Consider the following 13,870-nt stretch of genomic DNA (forward strand, 5'->3'; position numbering starts at 1 on the left):
CCACTCTTTTGCCCGCTCCGTCCCTGCTATCGCTCCATAAAACACTCTTTCTACCCGTTGCTGCCTGACGTCTCTCCTTCCACCTCCATCCATCTCCTCCTCACTCTCCCTCCTTTTCCCTCTCCACACCCCCAACCCTCCGCCACCAACCCACCAACCCACCACCACCACCACCTCGCTCGCTCTCACAGCCGCTCGCTCCATTTTTCTGCACATGAGATTTGCCTAACAATAAGTGGCTCTGCCCAAGGTCAGATAAGAGAAGCACAGCCTAGGAAGCCACAGCCAGTGTTTCTTTCATCCCCTTTTTTTTCCTCCTCTCTCTCCTCACAGCTTTCGAATTATCTCTGCAGCACATAATAATAATTACTGAGGACGGCAACAGAGAGATAAGAATGCAGGAGCTGAAATGGCGAGAGTGAGGGAGAGAAAGAGAGGGAGAGAGAAAGAAGGGGGACAGGTTAGAAAAACTATAGAAGGAGGAAGGAGAATATTATATTGGAGAGGGACTGTGAGACATGAGAGAATAAGGGTGGAAGGGAGAAGTTAGATGACAATGTAGAGAGGAAGAAAGGAAGAAATAAAGGAAAGAGCAGGGGAAATTTTACTTTTTTATTTAATAAAGGATATGGCTGTATTTTTCTTCTTTAAAAAATCCCGGGAAAAAACGATATCTGTCTCTCAACACTGTCTCACACACAGTAAATGATTGAACAGCTCACAAATATATAGTGCGCATTATTTTAATTGGCTGAGTAATTTCCTAAAATAGCTGGGCATTGCAGTTTTTAGTAAACATTCCTCAAACAGGAGGAAATAAAGCATTTGTTGTGGCAACTATTTTCAGACATAGATAAATACACATTTGGCACCACAGAGAGCATTTAAAAGTACAACATGGATTTACTTACATATTGGATTGTACTTATTATGGGTAGTCATGTGCTTCATATGCATGGATGCATTATAAGACCGCAGCTAATTCTTCCCAGTGGCCACTGATGGTATTGCAGCAAAACAAATTGTGTAATAGATGCTTGTTGACAGGACGCCTCCAGAAATAAACACTCTTACTCTTACTCTTTTACTGTGTATTGTTGAGCCATTGGGCTTAAAATCATTGTAACTTTTTTTCAGAAGCTCAGAAAGGTAATTTCGATCTCACTGACATTACTGGTTATGTCATATCTTGCTACGTCAAAGCAAAATCAGCATTTTCTTATTTATGGACATACTAGTGCCATAAATTCTGAATTGACTGATATGACACTGTAGGGGATTTTTTTTTATATAACCACACAGAACAGTCTTCTTCAGGGTATTTTTTTTTCTTTTATGTGATGAGTTTATGTGTTGCCAGCAGTGTCTCCTTTTTTGGCACTGATGACTAAAGTTGGCCACGCCTGTCATCCGTTCGCAACAACCACATTAATTTGCTTTATGGCTCAAACAATCTCAGCATGACAGAATTACAGCCCATGTATAATAAGGGACAGCTATGTCCGACGTCAGGCGCAGACAGCCAAGGACACCATGTGCTCCAACTTAGCCCTGGAGCCATTTGTTGGCCTGGGGTGGCCTGAGAGGGTGCAGCCGGCTCCCCTTCTTCTGCTGGCCTCTAAAGAGAAGGACCATGCTGGACATCCTCATCATCACCTGGGGCAGCAGCGACATGGGGAAAGATCATGGGTGGAGCTTGTCACAGCAATGATGCACGACCTGTAGCTCCTCCATCAGAAGAGCTGATCATCTTGGTCTCCATCGCCCACGGGGTCCAGTGCAGGGCAGATAAGCCGGGACGGTAAAATTTGACAGACCTGGTCTTGGAGTTAGTTTATTCTACCTGTTTTGAAAACCTATTTAAATAATATTTGAATGGAATTCTTTAGATAATTAAAACTCACTATCAGGGGCTAAAGCTGCTGATAAAACATATTGTTGTTTGTTCTGATCATTATTTTATGTATTTTGATTGATCTAATCATGGCCGGAAGATTATTTGTGTAACCATCACATTCTTGTTCTTAGGTTTTTCGATGCATATTTATACTTTGTTGTTCTGTTTTCATCACACTGTTCAAACTCCTCCCCCACAGTCTGGTTCCTCTTACTCCCCATGTTGGTAAGGTTGTCCCCTATTAGCAAATGTGTGTACAGTGACATTCATCATTATCTAGATTAAATCATTGTAAAAAACCTTTTAATGTATTTTTCATTTTGCTAATCAAATACCTGGGACATTAATGTATTTCAAATGGAATCTGTGGTGGTTACATTTGTGGACACTGATATTCCACATTGTTGAAATATTCTGGAGAGTGTTAAATTTTTTCTTTAAAAAATAAGAGTAACACCGTAAAGCCAATTATTTATTACATTACAAAACGTTAATCTACCATACATAATGTTTATTAATCTCATGTCATGAAAGTTTTAGTTGTCTTTTAAGATGGAAAACAGAAAATGAATCATGATAAACCTGCATTACAGTGAAATTCAGTCTACATACAGTTTACATGCATGTTACATGCTCACTAGCTTTGCTGTTACAAATTACAGAAAGTAAAAGAGCTTCACTTTTTTGCACTATTGTTTAATTTTACAATCTTGAATATTGAGTATTTAACAATGACTTGAAAAAATAAACTTCAATAGGAATATTCAAATACAAGTGGAATTTCAAAGCTTGGATGGATCAAAGTGGTCAGGTGATAAAAAGACTGAACAAAGGATCAAAGAAAAAATATCACAGAAAAATGACTAAAATCAGCTCATAATGTATTTTATATGCAGCACCATTAATGGAGATTTAAGTCGTGACAGGCAGAAATTGGAGGGACAGGGCTTGTCACTGTAGGAGAAGACAGAGTTGCATTGGAGGGTTGGTTTGTAATAGTTGAATGCTCTCAAAGCACAACCATGGAAAAAGATGTTATGATGCATCCATGAGCTCAACCAATGAGCTCAGCTCCCTAAATGTGGCATGTGCTGTGGAGAAAGGTGAAATATAGACAATGTGTAATAACACTGGGAATTATGCATAACTACAACACTTAAAAAAGAAAAACATGCAATATCAATGTTGTTCAATAAAAAATACGAAATTCTTCATGAAGCCAGAACTGGGTTAGGAGAACTGTATCTGATAAGTTGTAGTTATATTTCACATATCCATTACTCAATCTAAAGATTACTGTTAATGTGGAGAACCCAGTGACCAGTGGGATTTTGGGCTAAAATAAAAGCTTACGATTGAATGTAGACTCATTTTTGCTGTAATTTCAGTAATAAATTAAAGCTCAACTCGAATTAACCATGATATCAATGATTTTACGTTTAATACTAATCTTACTTTTCAGCACATTATATTCATTGTTGCTTTTTGTTGCCCTTTGTATAAATGCATACATAGTTTCATGCTCCAAACAAGTCCGATAAAAGTCTTATTACACATCCATGAAGTCTGCAAGGATTCCATTCATGAACATGCAGAACCAGGTCCAATACGTCATCCGTGTTGTTCTCATAGCGCAGAGGCTTGATGGGAGTAAGTCTACTGAGCATATTCAAAAAGCCACACGCACCCAGCAAGCTACATGGGAGCCGGAAACATGTGCGCCAGGTGAGTTATTTGTTCAGAACCAAATAGGCAAAATGTTCAGCCCAGTATCAGGTCTTACAATAGATCCATGCAAATATGTGACCAGGAAAAGTATGAACATGTGGAAGTCTGCTTGATAGATGTCACTTGCCTAACCCTAATCAAATCATGACTATAGATCACATTCCTTGATAAACCAAAATATGTTTGCCTGATTTTAACCACATGTATTGTAAAAGTGATAATAAAAAAAAATACCTCAGGCCTTTGTTGACTTGTTTCATATCAACAGTCTTGTCCAGGATAGGGCTAAAATTTACGGCATCAAGACGTCACACTGTGCAACGGTGTGGTTCACTGCTGTGTAGTTTTTCTATGATAATCTGTGGCACAGATGGATGAGCTGTATAACACTTTGGCTAGTTGGAGAATCGCTTCAGTTCAGATATACACTACCGTTCAAAAGTTTGGGGTCACTTAGAAATTTCCTTATTTTTCAAAGAAAAGCACTGTTTTTTTCAATGAAGATAACATTAAATTAATCAGAAATACACTCTATACATTGTTAATGTGGTAAATGACTATTCTAGGTGGAAACGTCTGGTTTTTAATGAAATATCTACATAGGTGTATAGAGGCCCATTTCCAGCAACTATCACTCCAGTGGTCTAATGGTACATTGTGTTTGCTAATCGCCTTAGAAGACTAATGGATGATTAGAAAACCCTTGAAAACCCTTGTGCAATGATGTTAGCACAGCTGAAAACTGTTTTGCTGGTGAGAGAAGCTATAAAACTGGCCTTCCTTTGAGCTAGTTGAGTATCTGGAGCATCACATTTGTGGGTTCGATTATACTCTCAAAATGGCCAGAAAAAGAGAACTTTCATGTGAAACTCGCCAGTCTATTCTTGTTCTTAGAAATGAAGGCTATTCCATGAGAAATTGCGAAGAAACTGAAAATTTCCTACAACGCTGTGTCCTACTCCCTTCAGAGAACAGCACAAACGGGCTCTAACCAGAGTAGAAGAAAAGTGGGAGGCCGGTGCACAACTCAGCAAGAAGACAAGTATATTAGAGTCTCTAGTTTGAGAAATAGACGCCTCACAGGTCCTCAACTGGCAGCTTCTTTAATGGGTACCGCAAAACGCCAGTGTCAACGTCTACAGTGAAGAGGCGACTCCGGGATGCTGGCCTTCTAGGCAGAGTGGCAAAGAAAAGCCATATCTGAGACTGGCCAATAAAAGAAAAGATTGATATGGGCAAAAGAACACAGACATTGGACAGAGGAAGATTGGAAAAAGTGTTATGGACAGACGAATCAAAGTTTGAGGTGTTTGGATCACACAGAAGAACATTTGTGAGACGCAGAACAGGTGAAAAGATGCTGGAAGAGTGCCTGACGCCATCTGTCAAGCATGGTGGAGGTAATGTGATGGTCTGGGGCTGCTTTGGTGCTGGTAAAGTGGGAGATTTGTACAAGGAAAAGGGATTTTAAATAAGGAAGGCTATCACTCCATTTTGCAACGCCATGCCATACCCTGTGGACAGCGCTTGATTGGAGCCAATTTCCTCCTACAACAGGACAATGACCCAAAGCACACCTCCAAATTATGCAAGAACTATTTAGGGAAGAAGCAGGCAGCTGGTATGCTGTCTGTAATGGAGTGGCCAGCGCAGTCACCAGATCTCAACCCCATTGAGCTGTTGTGGGAGCAGCTTGACCGTATGGTACGCAAGAAGTGCCCATCAAGCCAATCCAACTTGTGGGAGGTGCTTCAGGAAGCGGGGGTGAAATTTCTACAGATTACCTCAACAAATTAACATCTAGAATGCCAAAGGTCTGCAATGCTGTAATTGCTGCAAATGGAGCATTCTTTGACGAAAGCAAAGTTTGAAGAACAAAATTAATATTTCAAATAAAAATCATTATTTCTAACCTTGTCAATGTCTTGACTATATTTTCTATTCATTTTGCAACTCATTTGATAAATAAAAGTGTGAGTTTTCATGGAAAACACGAAATTGTCTGGGTGACCCCAAACTTTTGAACGGTAGTGTATATATTTTTCTATTGTGATTTGTAGACATTAACAAAAATATATAACAAAGGCAGCCTTATCCGTTAAAACTGGACTCTCATCGTAAAAATAAACGCAGATCAGTCAGAAGTCACAGAGTCTGCAGTGGTAGAAGGTTGAGTTAGATGGATGGATGGGTCAACGCAATGTTGGACTTTTGAAAAAGGACAGCATGGCTCATCTCCCGTTTGCAAGTGACAGTCGACATGGTTTCTTTGAACCATTAAAGGTTCAGTGTGTAGAATTTACTGACATCTAGTGGTGAAATTGCATGTTGCGGCTGAATACTCATCACCTCACCCTTCCCTTCCAAACATGAAAGAGAACCTGTGGTAGCCTTTAGTTGTCATAAAAACTCAAAGGGGTTTTAGTTTGTCCAGTCTGGGCTACTGTAAAAAAAAAGCATGGTGACCTTCGTAAAGAGTTAAATAAATGTGTTTTACCCATAAAATTGACCAAATATTAACAACAGCAATATCAGATCAGAAAATATTTCTGCAACTGCGATTTGTAATAGTTTTATAATAGTTTTGATGAAGGTGTCGTCCGGCCGGTTGGGGCATCAGATTAGAAAAGGCTTACAAAGTAAGTGTTGTTCTGTAAAACAACTCTAATCAATTTGTTTTGTTGTTTAAGTTGGATATTTATCAAAGTGTGACAGTAGAAATTATGACAAGAAAATGAGGTATTAGATAGTAATTGTTGTTTTAAAGCCTCTTACACCCAGAAGAAGATTCCCAAGACAAATCTTCATTAATTTTTGGCAAACTTCAGCCTAGTGTGGTCAAATCCCAGCAAGAGGGGAAAAAAGCGAGTGGACACCAAACAAAGGAAATTGCTTTCTGTCTTTTTAATGCTGGCATGTGGTTCGGTAGCATTTCTGCACCTGTGACAATACACCACTCACTGTCACATCAGACTTGCTCTCCACAGGGGTCAAATTGCCATTTTGCTACGAGATGAAGTGTCCCCTGAATTGATTATATTTCTCCAATCACTCTGGGAAAAAGAAGAAAAGAGGACAATTTCTCTTCATGAGTTGTTACACCTGCGCACACACTCGTCTGCTGAGCTAACCGCTGTGCGCTGCCTCAAACTGTAACCACACACATCCTGCAGAGCCTCAATCAGAGGATACATATTAAGATTTTTTCACAAGTTATGATTATCTTGGTAAACTGTATAGCACACAATGAGTCTGACGGACCGAAAATACACAAAGACACACACCAGTTGTATTCCTCTGCAGCACGCTGGCCATGCCGCCCCTCCTAACCCCTGACCTCCATATCTGAGGGAGCAGAGTAAGCCACCTAGTCCCTGAGCTGCTGCTCCCAAAGCCCTCCACGCACACACACACACACACACACACACACACATACATACACCCTCACTGCCACTGCCGCCACCCCCACCCACCCATGTCTCACCCCTCAGTACTCCACCCCCAACCCCCAGAGGACCTGCTATCAGCTGGGCTGAGCCCTTCTGCACCAGCCTGATATCCACACAGGATTGGAGGGAGGGGCAGCGGCTGGGTGGAAGTACAGAGAGCGGTGATTTACAGTGAGAGACGGAGGGAGAATAAGAATCAGGCTCTTTCTGTATTTGTGTTTGTTGTTTCTGTCTGTTTTCCTCCGTCTTTGTGTGCAGCATCCATCCATGTGTATGTGTGTGTCCCTCTTCTCTCTCCGCATGTAGTGATGATTATCACGAATGTATTATTACTTCAAACGATGGCAGATTAGCCCCCACCTCCACTGCTCAGCTTCTCCCTGTTTCATCCCTTCTCTCCATCCAGCCGCCGCCCCTGCGTCACCTCTCAGAGTGCCGGGTGTAGTAATACCATTCTGGCCTCTTCTTATCTCCAGACTCAGGCCCTGTCACCAGGGTGACCCATGAACTAACCATCAAGAGGAGGAAGAGGAGGAGGAGGTGGTTCAGGGAGGGTGAATGGGTGACTGGAGCGTGGACGGAGGAAAGAGGGAGGAGATGGTAAGAAGAAGAGGAGGAGGATAGTTCGATTCACTTAAAGGCAGACTGGGTGGCTTGGAAGGAAAAGGGCTTCTCTCGGAAAAGCTGTCTGGTCTGGGATCAGTTCAAATCCTCCTGAATTAACAAGATCTGTAGTCTGAGACCTTAAAGCCCAACTGCAAAATTAAAAATTGAACTTGTGTAAGGAAATATAAACCATAAAGACATTAGAGTCTGAAAAACATTAGCTGCTATTTACATGACACCACTAAGATCTTTTTTTTTTCAATAATTTTTTTGTGAAACCTGGTGCATGCTTCGTATGTATAACATTTTTTTTATTTAGATTTGACTGGTGATTTCATACCAGGTGATTTTTAGCTTTTATTTCTCAGTGACCATTGAAAACCCAGTCATGGCTCGTTCCCCATTCATTCATATAGGAGCCTGTTTTTATTATAATGCATTAACTGGCCAGGAGTGCTGCCAAGATGGCTACCGAATGGTGAGACTTGCCAATACGGACTTGATCTGAGTTAACACCAACTGCCAAGTTAAAAGACCAGACACAGGAAATGGAATGAAATGAAATGAAAAAATCCTGCTGAGTCAGTCAGTGTTGTGTCCACCTGTAATTTCAGCTACAGTGATTCAAATCATGACACAAAATAATGTACGTGGTCACAAGCAAACATACGGCCGACACACTGTGGCTGTGTTTGTGTGTACTGGTACGTATACCTTTGTGAGGACCTATGGTGAGGACACACACACACACCATTTTAAGCATAAATCTTGGTAAAGTGAGGACATTTTGACCGGCCCTCACTTTTTCAATAAACTGCTTGACGGTTGAGTCTTGGTTTTAGGTTTAGGGTCAGGCATGTAGTTGTGATGGTTAGGGTAAGGGGCCAGGGAATGTATAATGCCAATGAGAGTCCTTACTAAGATAGAAGTACAAGAATGTGTGTGTGTGTGTTCCTGTACTTATACCTTTGTGTGGACCATTTTAAGCATAGACTCAACAGAGTGAGGACATTTTGGGAAAGTGAGGAACTACTGTATGCTGTTGGGGTAAAATAAACTACAGTCAAATAGCATACCTGCTTTTGATTATTATTATTATTTGTTAAAAAATGGAAAAAACACAAAGCACACTAGGCACATACAGTATCTAGAAATGTATTAATAAAAGAAAGTTTTTATTTCAGTTTGACTTTAAATTATTTTTTACGGTTTAATTTATTATCACAGCTCATCAATCATCACAAAATCCCAAAGTTCTTCCAGTCAAAATATAAGTTGTTGTACAGTGCTGACAGTGCCTCACTCTACCAAAATCCATTAAAAAAGTTGTATATTTTAATGATCTTTTCAAAGTAGTACAAATATACATTTGGATTTTGACAAATTTGATAAATAAAATGAAAATAAATAAAGCTGTTGGCAATCAGACGCTCTGTGTTTACATGTCTCAGATCTGTGATTTTAAACGCGAGCCGGGACATAAAAATGTTGTCTTAAGCAGAGATTAAACAGAGAACACATTCAGATCTGTCAACAATATCGCAACAACAACTTCAGAGGAGATTTAGGGCAAAGCGCTGAGAAAAAATTCTGTGGTTATGTTGAGAAAATGCTGAGACAGAGACAATGCTTTCTGAGGTCTGCTAAGAATTTGACAGCCACTGTACATACGTGCGTTTGATTTGCATACTTGTCGGTGCAAAATCCAGCAGCCTCTCATCTGATTTGCAGGCAGACCTTATCTTTGTGTGTTTAGCTCGGGACCTGCCAATGACTGACTGTTAACCCTTCAGAAATTCATCATTTGGTCGCATTGATTAAAAGATGAGTGAACTTATTATGCATTAAAGCGTCATGTCAAAGCCCTGGCACGGCGAGATAGCGGCCTTATCTCTCCCCTACCTGATAAGAGACAACATGGGAGAGAGACAGCGGCAGTGGGGGTGGGTGGGGTGATGGAGAGGTAGAGGAAGAGCGGGAGGAGAGACACAAGATGGGAGGAATGGGGTAAAGGGTGGTGGGAGTTGTAATAAGAAGGGAGGGAGAGGAAAGGGAGCATACAGTACATTTAGAGCAGAGGGGAGGGGAAGAAGAAATTGAGAGGGATGGCAGGAGAGATGGGAGACAGTACCGGGGCATCTAATGTTCCCTTTGTCGTGGCATCGGCCTCTCTCCATTCACCGCACTTCCTTACGTTGCTGTTTTTTGTCTGCCTCCATTTGCATTTTTCTCTTCTATTCTCCACTGTCCAATGGTCTGTCTCCGTTTTTCCTTCTTTAAATTATTTTCTCCCTCTCCTCCCTCACTCTCTCCCTCTCGCTCCTCCTCGCTGTCTCTCTCTCTCTCTCTCTCTCTTCGGTGGGTCTTTGAAGGGAGGTCACGAGGGAGACAATGCAAACACAGGCCCTCTGAATGGAGAATGGGAAGAGGACAGCTGTTGGAGATGACAGCGATGGCTGTTAAAACGCAATCTGTCTCTCTTCCCACCGGCCTGTTGCAGAACACACACAAACACACACACACATGCCCGCATGCACACACACGCACGCACGCATACATACATACATAGACGGGGCTCACGTCATTTCACAGAGGCCGCAGTGTCGCAGCAACACTCCCAACTGTCAAACACAAGTGTGAGAGCACACACTTACAGGCATGTGTCATCACACACACATGTGTAAATGCACACATTCTGAATAATGAGAATGAAATGAAATGAACAATGGGCAAATGGTGAAGCACATCCGGGAGAATAGACAAACTATAACAATGGAGTAACATGTAGTAAGCGCGTGCAGAGGTAGCCTTCCGCATTGTGCAGTGAAATCCTGATACAACTGAAAAATCAAAAGAGCTGCACTGGAAAATATTAAGTCAAAGTATCAATGCACATAATTAGCAAATTATATTTAAAGCATTTAAATTAAAAGATTGTCTTCAAGCAGAAAATTGGTTTAGATGGAGCCAATTTTGAAAATTGTATATATTTAATCTGTTACAAGGCATCAGATTTATAAAGTCATGGGACGTTTGGCTTATTTCAACAGGGACACTAGAGAAATTACAGGGGGTGGGAAAATAGAGAGCAGAGATCATTACTTTCTGACCACTTGGGGGCAGTGCAACAAGCACTGATGAAACGTTAACATATTATGTCCTTGACAAGTTTGATATCTCCAAGATATTGGCCAACAGATTCTTAGTTAAACATTGCTTGTACCTAAATCAGTAATTTATTGTTTTTGAGTTCACCTAGTAAATACCATTCTAATATTGGACCAGTCCAGGCATTCAATCCAAACTGGTTGAAACAGTTACTCCAGGACTGACTCTTGTTTTAGCTCTGTTTTGATCTTCATCACAAATATAGTGAAGCTGGTGAGTCCTAAAACCAGTATGTTAGCATGTGTGCATTTGTGATTCCATCTTCCTGAATTTGATTGATTTTAAAGGGTAAGATGTCTAAACTAATGAGCCATTTTCTCTTTTTATTCTATGACATAAAATACAACAGTAAATACCCCAGTCATGCAAAAGTGGGAGCTGCTAACAAGTGGCTGATTGTGACCACAGAGGTTCCCAGGGACATTAAACGTTGTCAACACTGATACTCACTACTCGTCTTTACAGCCTCGTTGTGTTTATACTCACGCTCCTCCAGACTATTTCTAACTCCCTAAGAGGAAAGGTTTTTCTAGTTGTGATCAACGCGCCCAATCAAATTACCAAAACCTGTTGTGGAGTAGAGATGTTGAAGTCCCGCCACTGTGGTATCTTTTTTCCAGTTTGTACATCTTAACTTTCGTTTTTTCTTTAGGCAAATAAAAAAATGACGTAAGTGGTGTTCAATTGATTCGATTTTCGTGCTGGAAAAAAAAACGTAATATTGTCAAAAAGAGAGCTCGTTTTCTGTAATAGTCCAAAAGCCAATTGAAAAACCCCATTGGCTTTTTGTCGAGGGAACCTGGCTAACATCTGGGTTGGCCGACAATAGTGTAGTTCTCCCAGCAGCATTTAATATCCGTCGCTAGCTGCTAAATGATCCTCCATGTTAACCATTATGACACCAACCTTGTCTGTCCACTCGTTTTTCATATGATCCATTGTTAGAGTAAAAACATTTCGAGCAGCTTCAAGTATAGCACTTTCGTATACACCAACTGGCTTCCTTCCTACTTGGAAGAGTTCTATTTAAATTTCACCGAACAAGAATATCTCTCCACAACGATTTAAAAACAGACCATATACTGTAACTGCATCTGTGCAGCGGAGCAGCAGAAGGTGAGATATAATATAAGATAATATCAATAATATTATTATGGATACTGTCACGAAGCATGACTAACTGTATATACCCAGTGTATTCTGAGTTGCTATGACAGAAAGCTACCGTTTAAATTGTGGTTCATGCTGTATATAAAGAATGTGTATGTTGATGAATATCTCACTAATTCAGGGACGTTTCTGGCTCTTGCTAAAGCGGCGTTTTAAAGAATAAAAATAAAGTCAATGTTTGGAAGATGTATAGGATCATCATTCTCCTTCTGCAGGAAGAGCTGCAGTCAGTGCTACTACCTGAATCTGTTGCCGACAAAAGATGTCAGTCAATTTTCATTTAACTTTAATTTATTCATTTTCCCATCAGGACCCTAAGAATCACAAGAAGAACATGTTTTGGGGCCATCCAGTGTCGTTAATTTCACATGAGCCATAATTTTGTGTAAAATAAGATGAATATGTTAAAGTACCTGTCCACTGACTAAAACACAAAAAAAACAAAACCCTGACAAATAGTTGGAAACAACCCATCACCATCATTATAGACTTAGCGCACAGTAACAACATGACCTCTGTTTGTTACAACAGAATCACACAAACAAACACCTGTGTTTGCCGGCGGCTATTATCATGTTTTCGTCCAGTTTCAAATTACAAGCTTGTAAATTTTCATAAAAAGAAAGCACCGCTGTATTGTTTCCAAACGGGAGTATACAGTGCATTTTAAAAGAAAGATTTCAAATGCACAAGCAAAATGCAGAGAATTTACGTAATTTAAACTAATACCAAAAATGCATGGATTGAAATATATTGGAGTATAGATGTCCGTAAAGAGGGGACAAATCAAAAGGAAGAAATAAGAAAAGAGGGGTTTGAAGTCTATTAGTCAACCAGTAATCAGCACAAACAGCTGACTGATGGGATTCAGGGGGGGCGGGTGCACAAAGCAGAAAAAAAGGGAAGGGGAGGTTGGCTCTATCTCTGGCCTCCACATCCCCCCTGATGGAGGAGGAGGGGGGGATGCAGAAAACGAGGGAAAGCAAGAAATCTCAGGTAGAACAGTCGTCCTTGCTGATGTGTGTGTGTATGTTTTTTTGAGCGTGCGTTTGAATGTGTGAGCGGTATCTCTGGCACCATACTCCACTGACAGCAGGAGATAAACATAGGCCTGTGCTACTGACCACATGATTTATCAACATGAATTTCACCCCCATCCGCTATCTCTCCCCCTCCTCTACCTCTCTCTCTATCTGTCTCCCTCCTTCACTTTCTTGCTCGCTCTCTAGTCTAAGACGGAGCTCGCACAAAAACATACACTGGTGCACACATACACACATACACACACACACACACACACACACACACACCGGTCCACTCATTAACTGTCAAAATGCACTAATGAGAAATAAAGAGACTGTCTGAGTATATTGGATGGAGGTGAGAGGGCGGAATACCGGCAGACACAAAAGAAGGGGATGAAACAAAGACAAAGAGAAGAAGGAGGGAGGCAGACATAGAAGAAAATGCCAGAAGAAACTTATTTTAGCAGGATAAAAGAAGAGGAGGGGGGCGGATCACAACATTGGGAGGATAGCTAGAGACGAAGGGACGATCAAAGCATGTACAATGTAAAAAACTCTCAGTCTCAACAGCTAGATGCAGCATAATACAGAGACGTGTAAAACCGTAAAGATACACCTGCATTAAACCTGCTGCTCTGCCTTGAAGTGAAAAAAAATATTCAAAGCTACAGAGAAAGCCTTGATGCATGCACACGCACACACGCACACGCACACAGCTTACAATTAGACGGTTCCCTGGTTTGTGCGAGGGGGCTCTGGTGTTAGAAAGGGTGTTAACACTTTGTCTTCCTGCCTCCTCGCTCCTTCCTCCCTTCCTTTATTAAGTT

This window comes from Hippoglossus stenolepis, chromosome 18 (assembly GCF_022539355.2).
Source record: "Hippoglossus stenolepis isolate QCI-W04-F060 chromosome 18, HSTE1.2, whole genome shotgun sequence".
In the NCBI taxonomy this organism is placed as follows: Eukaryota; Metazoa; Chordata; class Actinopteri; order Pleuronectiformes; family Pleuronectidae; genus Hippoglossus; species Hippoglossus stenolepis.